The sequence below is a fragment of the Mastomys coucha genome, unplaced genomic scaffold, assembly GCF_008632895.1.
Source record: "Mastomys coucha isolate ucsf_1 unplaced genomic scaffold, UCSF_Mcou_1 pScaffold15, whole genome shotgun sequence".
NCBI classification, from domain to species: domain Eukaryota; kingdom Metazoa; phylum Chordata; class Mammalia; order Rodentia; family Muridae; genus Mastomys; species Mastomys coucha.
This window is the reverse complement of record NW_022196897.1, coordinates 81194213-81220728: the sequence shown is the minus strand read 5'-3', so window position 1 is coordinate 81220728 and position 26516 is coordinate 81194213. Positions and strand designations below refer to the sequence as shown.

The 26516-nt window shown below is 39.5% G+C and overlaps 1 long non-coding RNA gene across 1 annotated transcript in view; it reads left to right on the top strand.

Annotated features, from left to right (window-relative positions):
• The first annotated feature begins 6756 nt into the window (after window positions 1–6756).
• Window positions 6757–26516, top strand: part of LOC116092247 — a 29082-nt gene continuing 9322 nt past the window's right edge. Inside the window, exons 1-3 of the long non-coding RNA XR_004119174.1 lie at window positions 6757–6857; window positions 24791–24845; window positions 25466–25722. This is a non-coding gene — a long non-coding RNA (uncharacterized LOC116092247). The remainder of the gene's footprint in view (window positions 6858–24790; window positions 24846–25465; window positions 25723–26516) is intronic.

Below are 26516 nucleotides of genomic sequence, written 5' to 3'. Positions count from 1 at the left end.
GGACACTTGATATTCATCAAGGGGATAATCCACCGAGAGAAAGTTTAAATTCTGAACATCTATGCCCCAAATGCAAGAGCACCAAAATTTATAAAAGAAACTTTACTAAATCTCAATACACACATTGAACCCCACACAATAATAGTAGGAGATTTCAACACCCCACTCTCACCAATGACAGGTCATTGAAACAGAAACTAAATAAAGACACTGAAACTAAGAGAGGTTATGAACCAAATGGATTTAACAGATATCTACAGAACATTTCACCCTAAAACAAAAAGAATATACTTTCTCAGCACCTAATGTTGCCTTCTCCAAAATCGACCATATAATTGGCCACAAAACAGCCCTCAATAGATACAAGATTGAAATAATACCATGGATTCTAGCAGATCACAATGGCCTAAGGTTGGTCTTCAATAACAGCAAAAACTACAGAAAGCCCACATACATGTGGAAACAGAACAATTCTCTACTCAATGACAACATGGTCAGGGAAGAAATAAAGAAATTAAAGACTTCCTGGAATTTAGTGAAAATGTTGACACATCATACCCAAACTTATGGGACACAATGAAAGCAGTGCTAAGAGGGAAGTTCATAGCACTGAGTGCCCTGGTAAAGACACTGGAGAGATTTTACACTAACAACTTAACTGCACACCTGAGAGCTCTAGAACAAAAAGAAGAAAACTCATCAAAGGGTAGAGGGCAGGAAATAATCAAACTCAGGACTGAAATCAACCAAATAGAAACAAAGAAAACAAATAATCAGCAAAATCAAAAGCTGGTTCTTTGAGAGAATCATCAAGAGAGATAAACCCCTAGCCAAATTAACTAAAGGGCCAAGAGGAAGTATCCAAATTAATAAAATCAGAAATGAAAAGGGAAAAATAACAGAAATAGAGGAAATTCAAAAAATTATCAAATCCTACTATAAAAGGCCATACTCAACAAAAATGGAAAATCTAGATGAAATGGATGGTTTTCTAGACAGATACCATATACCAAAGTTAAATCAGGGCAGGTAAATTATCTAAACTGTCCTTTATTTCACAAGGAAATAGAAGAAATCACTAAAAACCTCCCAACCAAACAAAATACCCATGGAAGGAGTTGCAGAGACTAACTATGGAGCAGAAACTGAAGGAAGGACAATCCAGAGACTGCTCCACCTGTGAATACTTCCCATATTCAACCATGAAATCCAGACACTACTAAGGATGCCAGCAAGTACTGGATAACAGGAGTCTGATATAGCTGTCTCTTGAGAGGCTCTGACAGTACCTGACTAATACAGAAGTAGAGGCTCACAGCCATCCATTGGACTGAGTACATGGTCCCCAATGAAGGAACTAGAGAAAGGACAAGGAGCTGAAGGGTTTGCAGTCCCTTAAGTCAAACAACATGAACTAACTAGTACCCTCAGAGCTCCCAGGGACTAAACCGCCAACCAAAGAGTATACATGATGGGAACATGATCTGGTATTGGGTGAGGGAAAAGGACTGAAACCCTGAGGGCCAGCAGAAAGAACAGAAACAGGCAACCTCAGGAAATAGGAGGTTGGGAGGACCCTCCAGAATGCACTAGAGACCTGGGAGGTAAGAGACTCTCAGAACTCAAAGGGGAGGGGGGCCATCCCACAGTCACAACTCTGACCCATAATTGTTCGTGCCTGAAAGAACAGCAGGGATGGAAATGGAGAGGAGCCTAAAGAAAAGAAGGTCCAACAACAGGCCCAAAGTAGGATCCAGCTCAAGGGGAGTTCCCAAGGCCTGACACTATTACTGAGGCTATGGAGTGCCCACAAAAAGGGACCTAACATGATTGCTCCCTGAAAGACCCAATAAGCAACTGAAAGAGTCAGATGCAGATATTTGCACCCAACCAATGGACAGAAGCAACTGACCCCTGTTGTTGAATTAGAGAAGGCTGAAAGAAACTGAGAAGGGCGATCCTGTAGGAGGACCAGCACTCTCAATTAATCTGAACCCCTGAGATCTCTCAAATGCTGGACCACCAAACAGACAGCATACACCAGCTGATATCAAGCCCCCCCCCCAGCACACATACAGTAGAGGACTTCCTGGTCTGTGTTCATTCAGAGATGATGCACCTAACCCTCAAGAGACTGGAGGCCCCAGGAGTTTAGAGGTCAGGTGGTCTGAGGTCAGGGACATCCATGTGGAGACAGGTGGGGTGGGGAGGAGGTGTGGGATGTGGAGCAGGTAGAGGGTGGATTGGGGGTTGGGAAGTGGAATATGGGGTGTAAAAAAATTAATTAATTAAAAAAAGAAGCTCGTCAATTAGTATAGTAATTACTATGTTACAATAAGTTGATAACTGAAAATCATATTGAAAAGCAGTACACACTTGAGGACATGGAAAAATGAGTACTTTCATATATTGCCAGTAAGAAAATTAAATGTTGCAATGATCTGTAATGTATTTGAGTATTTCTATTAAACTCTAAAATATTTGTAACTTTTGATGTGTGTGTGGGGATGGTGGATATTTAAGACTCTGTCCAGTTGAAACAAAAATATGCATTGCCAATTCACTATATGAATAGATGATATTGGGTAGTTATGAGCAAAGTTGAAACAGTGGGAGAAATCTGAATACACGAATAGTTTCCTGCTGTGAGGTATTATGCAGCAACTTGAAACTATGCTCTAGAGTCATAATTGCTGACTGGAGGGGATGGCTGCTACATGATAGTAAGAAAATCAAGTTTCAATCTCATATGCAAACTACTGTTCCATTCTATGGAAACAGTTCTTGTGTGTCATTATGTATTTATCTGTTGCTCCAAAACCAAGGAAAAGGAAGATCAGGTAAATATACACTATATATATATTCTTAAATTTACACCTTTATGCCCTAACACTGATTATGATAAATACAGGCTTATTATTAATGATACTATCATTTTTCATTGGGAAGAAGAAATTCAGTAGCCTAAAAATATGTATAAAAATAAGGGCCTGGAAGATGGTTCTGTTAACACAATATTTGCTGCAAAAGCCTAGGAACCTTTCTTTGGGTCCCCGGTACCCATGAAAAGCAGGTACAACTGTCCAGAATTGTAACCCCATTATTTCAAGTCAGAGATAGGTAGAGTCTGAGGGTAGCCAGACAACCTAGGTTAAATGATAAACTCTAGGTTTAGTGATATATCTAACACACACATACATATATATTCATATATGCATGTGTGTACATGTATATATGAATGTATATATGAATGTACAATGAATATAATATATATACATTGTATACATATATGTTTATATATATACATATATATGTGTATATATACACACACATATGTATATGTATATATATGTGTGTATATATATATATATATACATATACATATATATATATATATATATATATATATATATATGCTTGCTCAGTGGTATAGTTCAGTGGCAGACACTTGCCCAGCATGTATGGGGCTGTGGGTTCAAATATTAGTTCTCCAAAAAGGACAAAGAAAACAGTTTGAGGAACGTTCTCATCCTGAGAAGTGCCCCCTCTTCCTCCTTTAGGGACTCCAAAAGCCTGAACATACTATCCTAGAATTACTTGATGAGACAATAATGTGTCCCTTTCATTTCCTAAAATACAGTTTGACAAAAATCCCCTCCTCAATATTAATCTTTCAGAACACTTCTTAGAGATGCTATCCCCCCACAGATGCTCCATTTTTAGCATCACTTCTGCACAGTGTGATTGCTTATAAAGTCTATTGTGAATCTTTCCTCCAAGTTGTCTTTGGTCGTTCTTTGCACACACAATTCCCGTGGGTGCAGGTCTCATGAGCAATGAGCACTGGCTATCTGAGCAGCACAGGCACCTGTAAGAAAAGCAAACTTCTATCCACATGGCTTCCCTATGTGCTGTGATTCTTGTCCAATCACCCAACCCCATTTGCCACAGGGTAGGTAGCAGATCTCAGCTAGGATAATGAGCCATTTCCTCTAGATGTATATATAGTATGTTGACTAAAACTACTACTGTATTTGTTTCTTTCAGTGGAAAATACTTTTATAAAATACACATATTGTAAATTTTGCAATATTCCAACAATTATGTTGTCTACCATGGGAATGAAGCACAACAACATGGAAAGCAAATGAATGAAATATCCTCCAAGAAGCAAAACAAAAACAACAGCATAATCCCAATGGTATTTGACTCCCTCATGAACAGTCAGTGCTACACAACCAAGAAACTGCATAGCCTTTCATTATATTTGATGTTGAACATGAACTGAGTTTCTATTGCTTATAATTAAGAAAGCCCTAACAAATATGGGTCACAAATATGCTAATCCCCTTTGGAACATCTTTCATAACCTATGACAAGAGTTCTCCCTAGCAGAACTATTATATAAACCAGGTTATATTGGACAACCATATATAAGAGGAACCCAGTATCCAGTACCCAGTATCCTGATACCATCAGAGAAAAGAGCACAGAAGTGAGCACAAAATCTCCTAAGTAGAATGAAAAAATGAAGTATTGTCATAAATAAGGACATAAAATGATGCACAGAATCAAATGATATAAAAAATATATCTCCACTTGATGCCCTCTCTTTATACTGACGTTAGACTCTACACTCTCTCCCCACTGTTGGGCATTTCATCTAAGATCCCTCCCTTTGAGTCCTGAGAGTCTCTCACCTCCTAGGTAACCACTTCCTGAGACAGATGCAGATGCTTGCACCCAACCAATGGACAGAAGCCAGAGACCCTTGGTTGAATTAGGGAAAGACAGGAAGAAGTTGAGGAGGAGGGCGACCCCATAGGAAGATCAGCAATCTGAACTAACCCACCCCCACAAGATCTCTCAGACACTGAGCCACCAACCAGGCAGCATATACTCGCTTGTACAAGGATGCCCCAGACACATATACAGCAGAGGACTGCCTGTTCTGCTCTCAGTGAGAGAAGAAGCACCTAATCCTGAATACACACACACACACACACACACACACACACACACACACACACACACGCCCCTCATGGCTATACGTACCTATATTACCAAAATTGAAGAGGCAGATACAGGAGGATCCCTGGAGCATGTGGACCACTAGCCTAACCAATCAGTGATATCCAACTTCAGTGACACCCCATCTAACAATAAGTTGAAGAATAATTGAGATTCTCTAGCTTCCGAGGGTGTATGCAAACATGTGAACATGCACACATGAAAGAAAAAGAACTAGATATGTAGCACCTAGATTGAATTGGGGTCATAACAGTTTCTAAACCTGTGACAATTAAGAGCATATAACAACATTCTATAGAGAGTCTTACACATCGATACTTCAGATCGCTCTACACAAGCTTACACGACTAGTCAAATGTAAATTAGAATAGTTGCTGCCACAGATAGTGAATCAAGATCCTCAGAGAATTTAGCATATAGCTAGAGTATCAAGAGGATCAATAAATATTACCACAGTCAATATTCAATAGGACATTAACTTCCTTTCAAATCTGCTCCTTTCAAGTTCTGGCTGCAACCATTGCTGCTGTTGCATGGTCCTGTCCACAGAATCACTGGCCTGATTTGCTGCATTTAGTTGTCTCATATAAATCTATGGGAATACTGGAAATATGGCTCAACTGGCTGTTCTACAAGGGCCTGGAGCTCCATTCTCAGCATCCATGTGGTGGCTCACAACCATTTCTAACTCTAGCCTCAGAGAATCCAATACCCTCTTCTGGTCTCTGTACATATCAGTACAAATGTGGTACAGAGACACACATACTGGCAATATCCACACACATATTTTATTAAATTACAAAGAGAATGTATTTATGAAACATAGAAAGAAAAATCTAATAAACATAAATGAAGTGCCTTTTTATGCCAATTTAAAGATATAATCTAAGTACCACAAAATTTAGTTTTGTAAGTTGTGCAATTCTCTAGTTTTACTATTATCTTTGAGTTGTATGGACGCACATTATCACCCACAGCAATCACTTCCCATTGATAATCCAGGCAATTGATGACACACTTCCTCTATAGTGTGCCTGTTGCAGACTAAATAAAGTCTGCAAATGTATTCTGTGATGAACACCTATTATTAAGCATATAAAGTTCAAAATTTATGGGTATTTTAGTGGATATAAGTATTTCTTGTCTTTATATAGTTTAATACTATTTTCTTGTATGGCTAAACCACAGTTTGCTTATCCATTTATTAGTGAAGGCATTTGTTGGGTACTTCTACTTTAAAATTGTCATATATATATATATATATATGTCATATATATGTCATATATAATATACATAATTTTAATATATGTGATAATGGCACAAGGCTTTGTGCAGGTATGTTTGGATTTGCCTAGGTGTAAACATAACCAAGGAATTTTATACAGCCCAAACCCTTCAAAGTCACAGAGTTTTTCAAAGTATCTTCCTACCTAAATGAACCTTTAAGGATTCTCATCATCACATGTGTAAAGGGACTGCCCTCTCTGGATTTAATTTATATTTCCCTAGTGATCAAATTGTTAATTGTCTTTATAAGCTTATTATACACACACAAATCATTCTTAGGAAATGAATTATTAAAATCCTTTCCTCACTACAAACAAATCAATTTAGCTCTTTGACAATATGTATTGTATTTGGTTACTCTCTTGTCCAACTCTTTCTTATCTTCTTCTCACCCCTATCAGCCATCTTTATCCTTACTATTCTTTTTCCCTGACAGGTGACTTTTGGGTTGCTTTTATGGCCCACTTAGTTTAATAAGGGATACCTGTTTCACACTTGGACTGGAAATCTCCTTTGGATGAGAGTGAGCTCAAGAGTGGGTAAGCAACTAAAGATAATCAATGCCTTCTCTCTAAATCTACCAGCAGCAAATAAGTGAGTAGTGTCGGAGCCCTTCCTCCCCCCTGACTGACAGTTGGGCACATTCTTTTTTTTTATTATTATTAGGTATTTTCTTTATTTACATGTCATATGATATCTCCTTTCCCAGTTTCCCCTCAAAAAACAAACAAACAAACAAACAAAGCAAAACAAAAAACAAAAGTGAGACTTGTAGTCCCAGTAGCTTGGGAGGCTGGGGCAGGACTGGGGCAGGATTGTGCATGAGGTAAAGGCCAACCGACATCCTGGGTGACAGGCACATTCTTTTTTGTTTTTTGTTTTTTTTTGTTTTGTTTTGTTTTTTTGTTTTTGTTTGTTTGTTTGGTTTGGTTTGGTTTGGTTTGGTTTTTCTGAGATAGGATTTCTCTGTGTATCCCTGGCTGTCCTGGAACTCACTCTGTAGACCAGGCTGGCCTCAAACTCAGAGATCCGCCTGCCTCTGCCTCCCAAGTGCTGGGATTAAAGGCATGTGCCACCACTGCCCGGCTGATGGGCACATTCTTATACATATCACGTACAGGCATCTGCAGCTTGCTATGGTTCCCTGTTGTAATCATTGTGTTTTGCACTCATGATGGTACCTCACAGACCTTCTTTGTATCTTTAGGCTTTTACATCTTCCATCCTCTCTTCCACAATTGTATCAAATCTTTTGAGTTGATAACCTAGGTGTCTGACTAACACTATGAAGTTTCACCATAGGGATATAATCTCCATTCCAGGAGTTTTTGCCCACATTTATTGCAGGCCTCAAGTTCAATCATAAGACAATTGTTAGTAGTTTTCTTAATAGTATATCATAGTTTGTAGGCTTCATGGATGAATAAAACTTTAACTACATTTTAACTGGATTGTCTTTTTATCGTTGAGTTATAAGTGACATACACACAAACATGCATATATATATAATATATAGACATATACACACATATATACACATCAGCACTATTATCCCTTATCAGATAGAATACACATTCAAATGAAATGTTTTCTGCCATTATTCCTTTTAGATTGTTACTAATGACTTTTAATGAAAAGACATTTTTATTTCAATTAAATCCAATGTATTTTCCTGTGTACACTTATGCTACCAGTGTCAGAATTAAATCATTGTCTAAGCAAAGTTTTACATTTTTAGTTTTATGATCTGTTTTAACCAGTTGATATGTTACATGTAATAAGAATTCAGCCGCATTTTGCATGTAAATATCCAAATTTCCCAGCACCACTTGTAAAAGATGTTTCTTTTCTCTTCATGCTCTTAAAATCGATTAGCCACAGGCAGAGGGGTTTACGTCTGGACCATCAATTCCAGTCCATTGATCTGTATGTTCTCAAAACTTATGGCAACCAATGAGAAGTTAGGACTATTTTACCAGGGACCTCATCTAGCAATAAGTAGGTTTATTTATTAATTTATTTATTTATGCTACAAGATTACCATAGGTCTTTTTTTATTGTATGTTTTCTTTATTTACAATATCTCTTTTCTCAAGTTCCCTTCCAAAAAAAATAAAAATAAAATAAATTAAAAAAAAAACTAAACTAAAAAAATCCCCTGTTCCCTCCCCTCTCCCCCTGTTCACCATCCCACCCCCTCTTGCTTACTGGCCCTGGCATTCCCCTACACTGAGGCATAGAACCTTCACAGGGTCAAGGTCCACTCCCTGCATTGATGACCGACTTGGCCATCCTCTGCTATATACATGCTGCTGGATCCATGAGTCCCCCTATGTGTATTCTTTGGTTGGAGTTTTAGTCCCTGGGAGCTCTGAGGGTACTAGTTAGTTCATATTGTTGTTCAAACTAAGGGGCTGCAAACCCTTCAGCTCCTTGGGTCCTTTCTATAGCTCCTTCATTGGGGACTATGTACTCAGTCCAATGGATGGCTGTGAGCCTCTACTTCTGTATTAGTCGGGCACTGTCAGAGCCTCTCAGGAGACAGCTATATCAGGCTCCTGTCATCCAGCACTTGTTGGGATCCACAATAGTGTCTAGATTTGATGATTGAATATGGGAAGGATTCCCAGGTAGAACAGTCTCTGGATTGTCCTTCCTTCAGTTTCTGTTCCATAGTTATCTCTGCAACTCCTTCCATGGGTATTTTGTTCCCCCTTTTAAGAAGGAACAAAGTATCCACATTTTGGTCTTCCTTCTCCTTGAGTTTCTCGGGGTCTGTGGTTTGTACTTTGTGTATTCCGAACTTCTAGGCTAATATCCACTTACCAGAGAATGCATACCATGTATGTTCTTTTGTGATTGGATAGATACCTCACTCAGGATTATATTCTCCAGGTCCATCCATTTCCCCAAGAATTTCATAAATTCATTATTTTTAATAGCTGAGCAGTACTCCATTGTGTAGATGTACCACATTTTCTGTATCCATTCCTCTGTTGAGGGACATCTGGATTGTTTCCAGTTTCTGGCTGTTATAAATAAGGCTGCTATGAACATAGTGGAGCATGTGTCCTTAATACATATTGGAGCATCTTCTGGGTATATGCCTAGGAGTGGTATAGCTGGGTCCTCTGGTAGTACTATGTCCATTTTCCAGAGAAACCACCAAACTGATTTCCAGAGTGGTTGTACCAGCAGCAATGAAGGAGTGTTCCTCTTTCTCCACAACCTCTCCAGCATCTGCTGTCACTTGAGTTTTTTTATCCTAGCCATTCTGACTGGTGTGAGGTGGAATCTCAGAATTGTTTTGATTTGCATTTCCCTGATGACTAAGGATGTTGAACATTTCTTTAGGTGCTTCTCAGCCATTCAGTATTCGTCAGTTGTGAATTCTTTGTTTAGCTCTGTACCCCATTTTTTTCTTTTAGATATTTTCTTTATTTACATGTAAATTTCTCCATTCCTAGTTTCCCCTCCAAAAAGCAAAGAAACAAACAAAAACAACAAAACAAACCCCTGTTGCCTCCCACTTCCCCATGCCTGCCACCCCGCCCTCTCCCACTTTCTGACCCTGGCATTCCCCTACACTGGGGCACAGAACTTTCACAGGGCCGCATTTTTTAATAGGGTTATTTGTTTCTCTGGCGTCTAACTTCTTGAGTTATTTGTATACATTGGATATTAGCCCTCTATCAGATATAGAATTGGTAAAGATCTTTTCCCAATTTGTTGGTTGCCATTTTGTCCTATTGACAGTGTCTTTTGCCTTACAGAAACTTTGCAATTTTATGAAGTCCCATTTGTTGAGTCTCGATCTTAGAGCATAAGCTATTGGTGTTTTGTTCAGGAAAATTTCCCCTGTGCCTATGTGCTCGAGGGTCTTCCCCACTTTCTTTTTTATTAGTTTCAGTGTATCTGGTTTGATGTGGAGCTCCATGATCCACTTGGACTTGAGCTTTGTACAAGGAGATAAGAATGGATGGATTTGCATTATTCTACACGCTAACTGCCATTTGAGCCAGCACCATTTGTTGAAAATGCTGTCTTTTTTCCACTGGATGGTTTTAGCTCCTTTGTCAAAGATCAAGTGACCATAGGTTTGTGGGTTTATTTCTGGGTCTTCAATTCTATTCCATTGATCTACCTGCCTGTCACTGTCCCAATACCATGCAGTTTTTATCAAAATTGCTTTGTAATACAGCTTAAGGTCTGAGATGGTGATTCCACCAGAGATTCCTTTATTGTGGAGAATAGTTTTGGCTATCCTGGGTTTTTTGTTATTCCAGATGAATTTGCAAATTGCTCTTTCTAAGTCTGTGAAGAATTGAGTTGGAATTTTGATGGGGATTGCATTGAATTGTAGATTGCTTTTGGCAAGATGGCCATTTTTACTATATTAATCCTGCCAATCCACAAGCATAGGAGATCTTTCCATCTTCTGAGATCTTCAATTTTCTTCTTCAGAGACTTGAAGTTTTTGACAACCAGATCTTTTACTTGCTTAGTTGGAGTCACACCAAGGTATTTTATATTATTTGTGACTTATTATAAAGGGTGTTATTTCCCTAATTTCTGTCTCAGCCTGTTTATCCTTTGTGTAGAGGAAGGCCAATGATTTGCCTGAGTTAATTTTATATCCAGCTACTTTGCTGAAGTTGTTTATCAGGTTTAGGAGCTCTCTGGTGGAAATTTTGGGGTCATTTAAGTATATTATCACTTGGAGATTGGTTAGTTTTCAAAATTCTTTAAATTAATATTTCCCCAATGTTAAAAATTTTGAGCTATTCTTTCTTAAAATGTTCTTTCTGGCCCCCTCCTCTGACTCTTGTGGCCCATGTCCCCAGATTCCTTGTTTCCACTTACTTTTTCTCACTCTTCAAGCTTCAGAATGTATAATAGCAATTCATCTATCTTCAAGTTTGATAATTCTTTCAGAAGAAGCCAGCTGGTAGAAACCAGCTTACATCTGTCATTGAAACCCTCTAGTGATCTTTATTTCTCTCCTCTTATGCTTTTCACCCTAAGAATTTTAACGCTTCCTTTTCATGGTTTCTATCCCTTTAATGTTGCTTTCCTGTTAGAAATGCATATCCTGTATTCCCCTTTATAACTTCAGTGTAATTTCTTAGTTCTTTGAACATATTTATAGTAAATAATTTTTAGTCTCTGGGGTAGGTCAACTACTTAGTTTTCCTCAGTACCAGTTTCTACTAAATGTCTCTAACCTATCCCCAACATGTTTGTGTATAAACAATACTTTCCTGCCTGTTTTATATACTTAAAAAAGAATAGATTAAAGAGCTGGAGAGATGGCTCAGTGGTTAAAAGTACTGACTGTTCTTCAGAGGTCCTGAGTTCAAATTCCAGCAACTACATAGTGGCTCACAATCATCTGTAATGAGATCTGACGCCCTCTTTTGGTGTGTCTGAAGACAGCTATAGTGTACTTACATATAATAAATAAATCTTTGGGCTGGAGGGAGTAGGGCTGGAGCAAGAAAAAAACAAAATGAATAGTTTAAATAGTATACTGTAGCAACTATTCTGTAGTTGCTATTCTGACCTTCTATACTCACACCAACAGAGTACTTTGTTGTTAGTGCTTTTCTGTCTCAGACTCAGTCTCTGTCTTTCTCTCTGCGTCTCTCTCTCTCTCTCTGTCTCTCTCTCGTGTCTCTCTCTGTCTCTCTCTCTCTCTCTCCCACCCCATGTGTGGGGTGTGTATGTGGGGGTTGTCTGTCTGTGTCTGGGTGTTGTCAATCTGAGATTCAGGTGGGGGTGTAATGGAGGCAGTCATGAACCTGGGAAAGAGACACTGGAGACCAGCTTCCGAGGTGGAGATTTACTTTATTGTGCAGTAGCCAGCATTTTTATATAGTCTTTGGGCCAATTCGGAATCCACCCAAGCTCTGGAGTAGTCATTCCACTGGCACTATGGGGAGGTTCCCAATTGCCAGCACCTGAGGGGACTTCTGTAAATACATGGGAAGCAGCCACCATCCTATTCTGGGCCCAATGTGAGGTTCTACTAGTTTGCTAGAATCCTCTTTTGTGTCACTCGGTATGCCAGTGGACATGTCCACTTGTACTAATAGAAAGGTATGGAAGTTTCCCTCACCATCCTCTGGGCACTACCCATGGGCCATAACACCAATGTGTGTGTGTATGTGTGTGTGTGTGTGTGTGTGTGTGTGTGTGTGTGTGTGTGTGTGTGTGTGTGTGTGTGTGTGTGTGTGTGTGTGTGTGTGTGTGTGTGTGTGTGTGTGTGTGTGTGTGTGTATGTGTGTGTGTGTGTGTGTGTGTGTGTGTATGTGTGTGTGTATGTGTGTGTGTGTATGTGTGTGTGTGTGCATATGTGTGTCTGTGTCTGTGTGTCTGTGTGTATGTAAGTTTGTATGTGTGTGTGTGTTTGTGTGTGTGTGTGTCTGTGTGCATGCAAGTTTGTGTTTGTGTGTTTGTGTGTGTGTCTATGTGCATGTAAGTTTGTGTTTGTGTATTTGTGTGTGTGTGTGTCTGTGTGCATGTAAGTTTGTGTTTGTGTGTTTCCATGTGTGTGTGTCTGGCATATGTTAATGTGTTCATGTGGGTAGGTGTATTGTATATGTGCCAGGGGTGTGTATATAGTTGTTTGTGAAGACCATAATTGGCACTGAGTGTCTTTCTCAGTCTTTCTCCACCATAAGGAAACACTGCCTATCATTAAACCTGGAGGTCTCAGATTCAGCTAGACTAGCTGGCCAATGAAATCCGAGGATCTGAGTATCTTTTGTTACCTCAGCACTGGAATTATAGGTGCCAACTGCACTGCCTGGTTTTTTTACATAAGTGTTGGGGAAGATGATCTCAGGTACTCCTGTATGCACAGCCAGCACTGTGCCAACTGTGCCATTTTCCAAGCCTCATTTATGTTTTTCAGTGCTATACCTCTTTATTTATTAAAATTAAGTTTTTATTATACTTGAACATTGACTAAAATCTTGATTAGCTCTACCATTATTTAATCACTATAGAGGCATATTCCTAAATGACTGAACAACTAAATCCCCCTTCTTAGGCTGTGAATTTGTGTGTGTGTGTGTGTGTGTGTGTGTGTGTGTGTGTGTGTAGACACATATTCAATACTCTGAATATTTATAAATATTGACTCTTAAAGTCACTCAAAGGTAAAACATTACAGCCTTCCCAAGGTCTTTTCCAAATTCAGAAGCTTCACAGCTACTGGAAATTGTGTGTATAGCCCAGCATATCCATACATCGTTGAAAATTTTGTCTCAAAGAATCTATCAGACCTTTTCAATGGCCCTCCAGGCATTTCATTTTCTAGATGTTGTTCTAGATCCTTCTCCAGCTTCTTGATTGCCTCAACTTGCCACCAGTTACAAAGTTAAGAAACTAACAGATCCTTTAAAAGAGACCCACACAGGAGTGGATAGGCATGTCAGATAGAAGCAACTTCTTTTTCTTGTTTTTTTAAGCATCACCAAATCCTTCCCTTCCATACTCCACAGCACCCAGGCTTCTGGGTTTACTAATCTCCTGATCCCAAGTCTGCAGTTTCCAGGATTAGAGACCAGTCCAGGTCAAACCCAAAACACTATACTAGTATTCTAGTTTTATTTTCTTTGATAAAGGCCTCACTGTGGTGAAACCCTGGGTGGCTTGGAACTTACTATTTAGACCTGGCTGGCCTCAAACTCACAGAGACCACCTGCCTTTCTGTTTGAAGCCTGGGATTAAAGCTCTGTACCACCACATTTGTCTCTTTGGACATCTTTGAAAACTAAACCGTCTTCTAACTTTTACAAGCTTTTGATTAATTTCCAGAGCTCTGAAAGTTGGTTCTAACAGTCCTAGTTGCTTCTGCTTCTTCATAGGAGTAAGCTTTTGGAGGCCCTTGTTTTATCATTCTGAAATTTTTCTCTGCTAAATGATACCTTCTAAAGCATCGGTCTAAGCATCTTTAAAATTGTGCAATATTCAGATAATCTCCAAGGTGACCTACAAAACTCTGTACCATCTGATCCTTATTTACCTCTTAGCCTTGAACATCAGCATTCCCCTGCACCCTCAAGCCTCCTGCCAAAGTCTACAGTAAGCCACCATCCCAATGGCCTTTTGCAGACATTTTTCCTCTGCCTTATTGCCTTACTCTCTGCATTCTGCTCCCACTAGGCTAATTCTTATCAACTCTCAGGTCTCCTAGTAAATGCCACTCCTTGGCACAGCCTTTCTAACTCACAGGCAAAATTCAGTCTCTGCATCACGTTCTCCTGGTAACCTGTTTCCTTCTATCATAGCACTTACCCTGAGTAACAAAATGTAATTTGTACAAGCATTGTGTTAACTATTATGAATTCTGATGGCTAAGATTTAATCTGACTCAGGGTGAAACGTTCAATAAATGTTTGTTGGAGTGAATGAACGAAGAAGAAATCAGATGCATTGTGCAAGTGGCTGGGTACCAAAGCTGTTCTGCCAGAGGAGGAGTGGTCAGGAGGGAACAGGTAACGAGCATCCCTAAAGCTCTACACAGACATTACTGCTTCAACCAGCATGGCACCTCAGAACAGTTAATTTTACAAATTATGAAACTGCTTTTAAAAACTTTCCTAAAAATGTCCTTGATTTTATCCATAAATATCCTCATTCCAGGGAGACCAGGCATTTTTGGAAAAGCAGTGCCATTCAAATCTGAATTTGTGAGAAAAACAAAACAAAAAACAAGCACCTGGAAATATCTACACCAAGGCAACATATCCAAAAAAAAAAAAAAAAAAAATGCTTTGATAAATGATCAGGCTGGTAGGCATTCAGCATAGGTGAGGAGGTATCTTGCCTCTGTTTTGTGCCTGTCAACCTTCTAATCAAAGTACTGAGAGCAGATAAAGGCAATGAGATTGGAGAAAGGGCTGATGAAGGAGGACCTCAGGAAGGCTGAAGGATAAAGGCTGGCTTGGGTGTGTCTCTCAACCAGAAAAACTAAACGAGAGGACACTCCTCACAACTGAAATGGCAGAAAAAGCCTGTCTCTGGGGAAGAAACAACCTGTTTTCTGCTAATAAACTCCAGGGTCGCTTTGTGGCTGCCTTGATTAATTGGTGAAGATGAAATAACCGGAGCTCGGGGATACATGAGACAGCAAAGGATTGTAAGTGACAGTTTGCTGTTAAAATTCATCAGGCCCGGTGAAGCGCCTTGATTAATGAAGTCACTGAGCCTGCCTCCACCCTGAGTAGGGGGGCCGCTGTGGGAGGGAAGGGAAAACAAATTTGCAAGGATGCTCTCACTAAAGAGGTTCAGCACCCGAGTTACATTTAATCTCTCCACTGTTGCATTGCAAGTACTTTCTCCCTCTCAATTGTTCCCCTGTGCTGCTATTAATCACAGACCCCTGTAAAGCAAAGGAAAGGAAGGAGGAAGGAAGCGCAACAGGGCTTGCATTCCCAGCTTGTAGCGGGCGAGAATGATGGGGAAGCAGGGGACCCAGAAGGAGAACTGCTGTGTTATGACCAACCAGAGGAACTTAAAGCAGGATTCTCAGAGTTCAGCCCCAGCAGGCCACAGCTGGACGCCCCAGCTCCCACCATTGCCTAGGGGAGGAAGTTCTTGATGCAACACCGCCATCTACAGCTCACGATGGGAACTGCTCTGAGGGTGCCTCAATTCGAGAAGCTGTGTGGTCAGTTTTGAAGTCAGCTCCTAAAGGAGGAAGATGAGACATCGTTTTCCCACAACAAGGGAAAAATCTTCGCTGGTGTTTGCACCAATAGATATCTGGTGGTATTGCCCAACAATCTCCGTTCTTCGTGAAGCACACAATGAAGAGGATCCTGGTATCTGTAGTGGAAAGTCTAGTACGCCAGGGATGGGAGAGGAGTCTATTCTGAACAACATCTCTACAGTGCATGTCGGCTTTACAAATATGATATTGTCGAGTGAACACAAAGCTTGTAGTGCATATTAACAACACCCTAGTGGTATAGATGAGAATAATAAAAAAAAATCATTCAAGAATATACACCTCTCCTAATTTCCACCAACTACAAACGAGCCTGACATCTTTGTCTTATTGACGAAAATAATTCTGCCTCCTAGCTTTTGTGAACCTAGCTTTTGTGAATTCTTCTCTGAATATGATAGAGCCAGTTAATCAGCAGAGAAGACTATTAGCTTTGTAAGCATGCTCTGTGTGACCTTGAACAGGTCAAATGACCTTTCTGAGCTTTCTTTTTATTGTACCAGTACACTTATAAAGTTGGACATCAGTGTGTGTGTGTGTGTGTGTGTGTGTGTGTGTGTGTGTGTGTGGTGCTTGAATGGAAGTTGAAAATAGATAGCCTTAAGAGATTCAAGTCTGGACCACTCTACAAATTATATAATGCCAAATACTGGCAATATATGAACTCACTCTTGTGACTCACTTCTCTCATTTGGGATAATAAGAACAGGTTAAGGTGTTTTTATATTCTTGTCTTTGACATGAAGTAGAGGGGAAAGAGTTGGCTTTGAGTCTGCCCAGTAAAAGCCTTCCAATGCCACTGGAGTTTATAGAATATTGCCCCTCTCAGGTGTATGCCATCAGCACCAAGCCCACTTCCTCCTGAGGTCTGCATATCAAAAGGGCAACAACTCCCTGGAAGGATTTAATGCAGGTTCCAGGAATCATAAATGAGAGGTTTTATTTTTTTAATCTCTTTATTAAAGCCACCTTGGAATAGGATATGCTTGAGAGCATTTCCCCAGACAGAGTGTTAAATATAGCATTCAAACCAGAAAATTACTCATTGATTTGCCCTGTGAAAAGATAAATGTCTATTCAACTCCGTTCTATCCCAGTGCAGACCTTATTGTTTCCAGGAAGCGATCTGAGTGTATGTCCCTAATGAAGCAGTACAGCATGTAAATGTTTCAAGCACATGGCACAGGACAGGAACAGATCTTGCCAGCCAAATGAGACACCCCAAAAGGCCACCTATGGCTCCTGAAAGCAGAGTGTACGAGCCAGGTAGACAAGTACCAGTAAAGGAGACAACAAGAGCACAGCAGCCAATGCTCCAGGAGAAAATGCTCACAGAAAACAGGATCCTGAGCCAAAGAGGGTGCAGAAGCAATAGCTGATAATTCACTGCCCCAGGAGCCTCTGGATCCATTATAGTTTCAGTCTTGGCTTAAAGAAGGCTTTCATAACGGCAGGTGACTGCCATCTGTAAGACACTATCAGACCACATATGCCTAATAATGCTCTCTCATTTTGATCCAGTGTTTTACAGCTCACACAGGGGCACTGCATGCCCAGCCTCATTTGATTCTCTTAACAACCTATTAAGCAGGTGGTAGAGGTACCTACTGTAAGAGCTGCATTTTGTTCTTCAGAGAGATATTGTAATAGACTACTGCATCTGTCTGCCCACTCTGCAAGGACATGTGGATGGGCCACTCTGTCTCAATCCCCAAAAGGATGAGAGCAAAGGGGAGGGAGAAGGAAAATGAGGAGAAAGGGGAGAAGGCAGAGGTGGCCCAAATAAGCTCTACATACATACCCATGATGCTAGGGAATCCCTAAACTCTAAGATGGTGGTTGGCAGACCTCTATGGATGAAAGCTAACAGAGGTTAGAGGGAGGGATTCACAGTCTTTAAGAGAAATACATAGTGATGCTGATTCTGAGGAGTTTCCTAAATTAAAGGAGAAATCCCATAAATCCCAGGCTTTTCAGTCTGACCCCGAGGAAATGGTGGGACTATGGAAGCGTGCCTAATGAGCATGCAGGAAGCTTGGGCATTGTCCCCAATGAGGTAAAACCAGGCATTGAGGGATGCACTTTCTATTCCCATTGCTCAGGAAGTGGGGTGGGTGGGAACAAGAGCAGAAGATGAAAGTCATCCCAGCTACACACCATTTGAAGCCCACCTGGGATGTGAGACTCTGCCTGCTTAAAGGGTATAAAAAGAAAGGAAAGGATTACTCTATTCTTGTTAGGAAATGATACATATTATCAATCAGATGATAATATTTAAAAACATATTATTTTGGTTCTCTTTTATTAAAAACATTTAAAGTATGTACACTGAAGAACGTAAAGTGATTGTCCAATTAATCAGGTGACCAGAATTTCTATCACCTTAATCACGTGTCATTTCATGGTGAGAGGCAATTTTGAATTCTCTTCTACTTCTTGATATACTTCCTAATTCGTTCAGCTGTCAACATGACGCAACCCAGAGTTATCTGAGGGAGTCCCAGTTGCTTCATTGTCTCATCTGTCTCGCAATAAGAGGATCCTGTGGCCAGGGCTAATTAGGTGGCTCTAGTCATGAACTAGAGCAAGTAAGTCATGCTGCTCCATGGCTTCTACTTCAAGCTTCTACTCTGAGTTCCTGTTTGACACTTTCCCTTGATGATGGACTAGAACCTGTAAGATAATCTAAATCCTTTCCTCACCAAGTTGCTTTTGGTCATGATGTTTTGGTCATGATTCACACAGCAATGAAGGGCAACTTGGTCCTTTTGATGTGACAGCTATCAAGACCTCAAGTTTGGACACCAGGTACCATGGATGTGGTGCTTGCATGGCTTGTTCAAGGCAATCCATCAGTGATAAACATTTGCTAAGAAACTATTTTCTGTTGAGTTCCAATTTTGAAATGTAATCCTGTGCTTCTCAATTTCATGTCTGTACATAACAATATGGACTCTTGCTATAGGATAGAGTTAGGTTCAAAATGTCCAGAGCTGAGATCCAGCTTTCAGAAGGAGATACCTGATAAGACATTGATCCTTAAGGCTCAGTGTGGATGACAGGTTCCTGAGTGACTCCCTTGGTTATTCTCGAGAATGAATATAAAATAATAGGACACAAATACTAGTAAGAGCGATTCTAGTAAACAGAAAATAGATGGAACATAGAAAATTAGAAGAAAATTACTCTTGACCTTTAGGGCCAGTGTGGGATTTTGACCTGATGTAAAAGATCCAGGTCACTGGTGCCACAACTCTGTAGTCCTCAGATCTCTAGGAATCTCAGAAAGCATCTGCAGGAATTGTTGAGTTGTTTTAAATATTCTAAAACTAACAACTGAAAATTAAATGTATACACATAGCCAGCCTTCATTTATTCATGAAAATGTAGACTCATTAATAAAATTTACTGTGGTGTTATGTCTCTTTATTCCTCCCGATGCTAGCTTAGTACTTATCTGGGCTTCATTTAAGATATATATGTCTTCAACTAATAAAAATAAGAAAATGAATTAAGTATTCATAAATGCAGTTCAAGCACTAGAAACTAAAATAAAATACTTGGTAGTAAAAAAAAATGTTGGAAAGTAATTCAATTTTTTTATTTCATGGTATTGCTTTATTATTCAGTTTTATCTCTAGAAGTTTTGTTTAACTGTTTATGTGGTACATTGTTTGTCATTCTCTTAGGTCTATAAATATTAACTTAGCAAAAGTTTAAGAGTAAACTAAAAAAAAACCGGCACAAATACCTACTAGTTCACCTCAAGATAGTGGTAATTGTATTTTATAAGCAACCTACTATGTGTTGGCCACTAGTACTGATTATCTGTCATACTAATTCATCAGAATTGCTTCACATATGATTGGACTTTAAAAATTGGGCTGAAGATATGGCTCAGCAGTTACAAGCTCTTACTGTTCTCACAGGGAATACAGGTTTGGTTCCCTAGACCCATATAGCAATTCACAAACATCTGCAACATCAGTTCCAGAGGAGCCCATGTCCTGCTTACTTGCTAGAGTTCCAGCACGTATGTGATATGTATGCATACATTGGGGGCATGCACACACACATTTAAAATAAGATATGTATGTGTTATATGTATATGTGTATGTTTTTGTGTACATTGTGTACATGGAGGCATGTATGGTCCAAGGTTGATGTCAAGTGGATTCCTCTGCCATTTTCTACCTTATAGATTGAGACAGGGTATCTCACCAATTCAATAGGACTCCCTGTCCAGCGAGTCTGGGGCCCATCTGTCTCTGCTTCTCAAGTGCTCTGATTAAAAAGGAACCCTGCCATCTTTGGCTTTTTGTATGGCTGATGATGATATAAAATGAGGTCCTCATGCTTTTGTTATGTTTTGGCAAACACTTTAACCTAAAATAGTTATTTTATGCACAAAATAACTAAGCCTTAGAAACATACAGTAACTAATCCAGAAACCCAGACCAAATAAAAGGATTGTCTAGCAGTGAAGCCTAAGTCTCTACCCCAAACCATAAAAATCCTAAATAAAATCTAAGATTCTGCTATCTTAAGTTGCTGTTACATTCTAGCCTTTTCATACTGTATGTTTGAACATGGAAGGAAAATTACTGACTTACTTACTTACTTGTACCTAAGCTCTTTGCAAAAGTGTTCGTGTGGCTGAGAGAAGTGTAAGTGGACCCCAGTGTTCTCTATAGCCAACAGCAAGCTGCCATTTCTCCTAAAGACCCAAACCCTTCTCTCGAGCAGGCACACAAAGGAAAAGACACTCAACCCACAAAAGCCCTGGTGGGAATGCAAACTGAATTCTATGTGTTTGCCCTGAGGGCACTATAGAACAAACACGAGTTTAGAATGAAATAAATCTAGATCTAACCCTGATCCTCACATAACTGTCTTCTGAACACTGGCAGTTCACGGACTTTGCTGAACCATTTTATTATCTGATCAAAGTGGGATAATATGGGATTTTTCACTGGAGGGTGGTGAGAGCGAAATCACTCTTTGTAGGCAGAGCCCCTGGCATATGTGAAGCACTACACAAATATATCAGTAGCCCTGTTCAGACCAGCTGCTTTCCACCTCACTTTTTTGGCTAGTATCTGCAAAATCAGAGGCTTCTAATGGAAATTATCCCCCCCCCTTGACCCTGGATAATCCACAACGTAAAACCTGAGCTGTTTAGGTCACCTGACCCTAGTTCAAGCATTCTCAGAATTGCTAAATATGATAACTAAAGATGGATGGATGATAAAATAAATGATAATGACAAATATAAAGCAAGTGGTAATAGTAAGATAAAAAAAACATCTGTGGTGTATAGACCACAATTATAGCCAGAGTAGACTTGCTGTGACTACCAAGAGGGCAAAGTGCTTTCCTGAGTGTTAGAAGGTCTGGAAAAGCATCCTTGTTTCCCACATCACACCTCCTGGAAAAGTAAGTTTTAAAAGATATAAATAAACATACAAAGTCAATTTTAAGAAATCATAAAAATGGTGTATACCTGGTGTCAAAAGGTCAGACTGACATCTACAGAGTGGTAAAGGATAGGCAGTGTAAAACAGCCTTGTGATGGGATCATTAGTAACAGAGAACAATGGTTTTGTTCAGGGGATTATAAAATGGAAAAGAAAAGAAAACTTAGTAGGAGAGTAAAAAGCCCGTGGCTTTAATTTTTCATGACTCTTGGTGCTCTGTGAAGCCCATGATATCTCTGATCCTTCCATTCTATTCAAATTCTCTTTGCGTAGCCAGCACCAGACCCTGTGTTCACATAGACTGACAAATACTGAATTTTTTTTTGTTAGCATCACCATTGAGGGATTTCTTATTTTGCTCCCTGAGAACACTTGTGTGGAATGAGTTCTGCAAGTTGACTCAAGTCTGTCCCAGCTGGGTCCTTTCTCCTGCTGGAAAGGCAAGCAGGAAGAGGTAGCCTGTCATCCAGCAAGGCAACTGCCACCATGCAGCCCAGGAAGCCTGCAGAGTTCCAATGGCAGCTATTATTTGCAAGGACAGAAAAAGAACTAGAGTTGGCACAAACAACAACATTTGAGATTGAAGAGGACGAACCCTAGGGAAATTCTAACTCTGTCTTCAGAATTGTGAAACACTGGCAAGTCTTCCAGGATGTGACTTAGCTTCCTACCTCAGCATCATGGTAGTATATTCTTATAATTGAAATACTGGCCAAGTGAATTACTTGTTTCTAAACTAGCAATGATCCCCCTTATCCTACTGATATAAATATGGAATCATCAAAATGCCATCTTTATTTTTCATTAATTTATTTATTCACTTTATATCCTAGTCACACACACACACACACACACACACACACACACACACACACACACCCGTCCCTTCTCTACTCCCAGTCCCATCCTTATAACTTCATTCCTCTATTATTCTTTCCCCTGCTCCTCAGAGAAGAGGAAGCCTCTCTTGGATACCACTCTGCTCTGGGACATCGATTTGTAGCAGGATTAAGTTCCTCCTCTTCCACTGAGACCCAATCAGGCAGTCCAGCTAGGGGAAGGGGATCCAATAACAGGCAACAGAGTCAGAGACATCCCCAGTTCCAATTGTTAAGGGACCCACATGAAGACCAACCTGTACATCTGCTACCAATGTTTAGGGGCCTAGGTCCAGACCCTGAGTGGTCTTTGGTTGGTGGTCTCTGTGAACCCCTGCCCCCATGGCCTACTTAGTTGACTCTATAGGTTTTCTTGTGGTATCCTTGAACCCTCACTGTTCCACAAGATTCTGCCTGATGTTTGGCTGTGGGTTTCTGTATCTGCTTTCATCTACTGCTGGATGACACCTCCCAGGAGACAGTTATGCTAGACTCCTGGCTGCAAGCATAGCAGAGTATCATTAATAGTGTTGGTTTGGCTCTTTCACATGGGATGGGTCTCAAGTTGGGTCAGTCACTAGTTGGCCATTCCCTCAATCTCTACTCCATCTTTACCCTTGTGCATCTTGTAGGCATACAAAGTTTACATTGAAGGTTTTGTGGGTGGATTGATATCCCCCTCCATCCACTGGAAGTCCTACATGGCCATGTCAGTCTCCATCTCTCCAGTTGCTGAGAATCTCAGTTAGAGCTGTTTGCTCATTTTGCTACGAATGCCTGTGAACTTCCAATAGTGTTTAATGCCATGGTGAGTTCTTTGAGTGAGATGTTCTATACTTTTTTGATCTTTAGCACTTTAATATGTATTATTGGGCATACATTATTATTGTTGAGTGAGCAGTAACTATATGAAAGAATAAATAAAGGAACAAGAAAGGAAGTACAGAAGCCATTTCCTGCCTGGGCTGTCATTAAGAGGCTAGTGTAAACATATTAGGTTACACTATTTAATGAGTTCACACTTCCTGCTAGCAACAAGCTAAGTACATTGTATATAATCTTCTTTTTTCATCTTCACACTACCAGTGTGAGATAGCGAGAATTATTAGTCTCATATCAGCAGGAAAGAAAAATAATTAGAAGCTTGGGCAAACAGAAAAAACTTGCACAAGGCTACATTGTCAGAAAGTCACAGACAGACTGGCACCATCTCCTTATGGAGCTCAACATTAAGTAAATGCTCTGATTGTGTATTTTTGATTCTTCTCTCAGCATTATGATATTATCCATTCATCCACTCACCCATTCAATGACATCTATTCAAAAGCATAGAATTTACCTTTAATCAGTTCTGTTAAGCTCCAGAGAGTACAAAAAATAAAATTAAAAAAAATTTTTAAATTATCTCATTTCTTGCATTTTTCTGCCAGAGAGCATTAAATTGTTTTAGATGAAAACTAATTGCTTATATATCAGCTTTGTCTAAGAGCAACTCAGTAGCCATAGTAGTAGTTGCATGTTCTTCTTTCTGCCCTCACTGTCCATCAAGATGACACATGGTGAGGACTCTGAATGTCTGCTAAAATGGATGGACTGGATAGTTTGGGTAACAATTACTAGTTCAGACATCCTTCCTTCCATTTTGTCTATAAGCTTTGTGAGGAGCAGGACTATATCTTTGTATGAACTATTTTTACCATCCAATTACCATAGTTCCCAGTATGGACATTGGGTATAGTTAGAACCCAGAAAATTAATGTTAATAAGAAAAAAATTGTGATTTCATGGTAGAATTTATATATCTTCTCTAATCATTACAGAAATCTTTTAATCGGGAGTCAGTAGAAAGTCATGAACCTCAGTATGTGGTTGTCAATAAAATGGACATCTATCCCAAATTTGACACAGTGCTCTGTCTGCTTTGCCTCTCCCTTTCTGGAATTTCTTGTACTTTCCATAAGGTACTCACAAAAGTAGACAAGATCTAAATATGTAAATTTATCCCCTCTGATGGGTACAAGAAAAAAATCCCACAATCAGACTCTGGCCAGATTTTTCTCTAGGAATGATTGTGTTAAGTTGATCAGCTAAAGATGTGAGATAAAGAATTTGTGGTAAAGAGACAGCCACACTGAGCAGAATGCCTTTGATTGGGGCTGTCCATTTGGTGCAAGCTGCATTCTTGTCTATTCTATACTTTAGTTGAGCCACATGAAATTGGAGCAGATTCCCAATTCATCTTTTTTTGAATGGTTTTCTTTCTTTTCTCTGAGATAGATTATTTTTGTCACTTGCCTTCTAATGAGTCTTTTTTAATTATTTATTTTTTGAATACACTTTTCATCCAATCACAGACCCCCTCTCTCCCCTTTTTCCAGTTCCTTCCTTAGAATTCTCTCCCATCATTGTGCCCTCCTCTTCTTCTCAGAGAAGGTAAGCCCTTCTTTGGTACCATAAATGGTTCCAAAGACTATTCTGATAACAGATACAGGTTGTTAAAGAACAAAACGAAACTGAAAAGGGATAAATAGCATTAAATTTTACAACAGGACTAGAGAGATTTACTTAAGATTTTTCAAAGTCAAGCTATAGAGATTCAAACAATAAGAAAACAGAGGTTATTTGACCAAATAAGATGGTGCTTAAGCAACTCATAAGAAATTCCTAGAAGAGAGGGAGGACAATTAAATAATTTGATATGATAGCATCTAACTGAATAATAAATAGGCAGTGTCCTTACAGGACTTATGGTGGACGGAAGAAGGTGAAAGGCAACTGTAGAAACTTAAGTCACAGCCCACTGTGTCACCATGAAATATCTCCCTTCCTCCAACCCTCCCTCCCTCCCTCCCTCCCTCCCTCCCTTCCTTCCTTTCTTCTTTCATTTCTTCCTTCTTTTTCCTCTCCAGCTCCCATCCTTCCTGATATGCATTTACTCAATGCTTATACGTAAACTATTGTACATATGTCTTTATATATACATATGTTCTATCATGTCAAAGATCGACTACTTCTAAAATAATGAATGGTAAATGCCCTTTCTTCATTCAAAGGCCATCTGACTGCAAAGGCTTGGAGAACAAAGGGGCACACAGAATTTGTAGATAGCATCACCAAAGAAGCAACAGATGAGAAGACTGAAAACATGGACAGTACTTGCCTGTGGCCAAGGAGAGTGCTCTAGATAGGAAGCAGCATTCCAAGAAGAGGAAACAACAGGTACAAAATCATGATGATCTACTAAAGCATGATGTATCCAAAGGAGGCAATAATTCTCTCCAGCACCTGCTCCAGCTGATTAAGTATACAAGTAAGTTAACTACGACATTAGGTCCTCCTATATGAATGGGCAATGTTAAAGTTTTGTCACCATGACAAAATGCCTAACAAAATATTTTAAAGAAGAAAGATACACTTTGGTTTATGGTTTCTAGCATGCTGAGGCAAGTATTGTATAGTTGCTCACATCACAGTATCCAGAAAGCAAAGTCAGAGACAGAGGAGAATCTGCCTAGTAGCTGACTTTCTCCTTTATGTTATTGTTAATGTTGTTATGCATTCTCCATTGTGTTTGTTTGGTTTGAGGATTTTGTTTTAAGACAAAATCTTACTCTGTAGCTCAAGATAGATAGAAACTCAGAGTAATCTTCCTGCCTCAGCCTCTCAATTACTACAGTTATAAAGCAATCATGACCTCTTTCTCTTCTTTTCCTGTTTATTCCATATATCCCTTAACCCAAATTCAGAGTAGGTTTTTTCATTTAGTTAATTATCTGGAAATACCCCTACAAACACACTTAGAGGTAATTCTCAATACAATCAAGCTGACAGTCAATATTAACTATTCCATGAACACAGAATGCTGTGTGAAAACAGATCAAGGAAAACCAACTCAGATTGTTGATAGAGTTGAGATTCTGAGAATTTCCAGAAGCAAGTGGTATCTATACAAGTCTTCATCCATAGGAGATATTTAAGAAACACAAGAATAACAAAGGATAATTTAGACAAAATAAGCAGGGCATGGACAGACATTGGAAAACCACACAGATAAAGGGGATACAATTATCTTCCCATTGTCTTTCTTTTTTTTTTTTTTTTTTT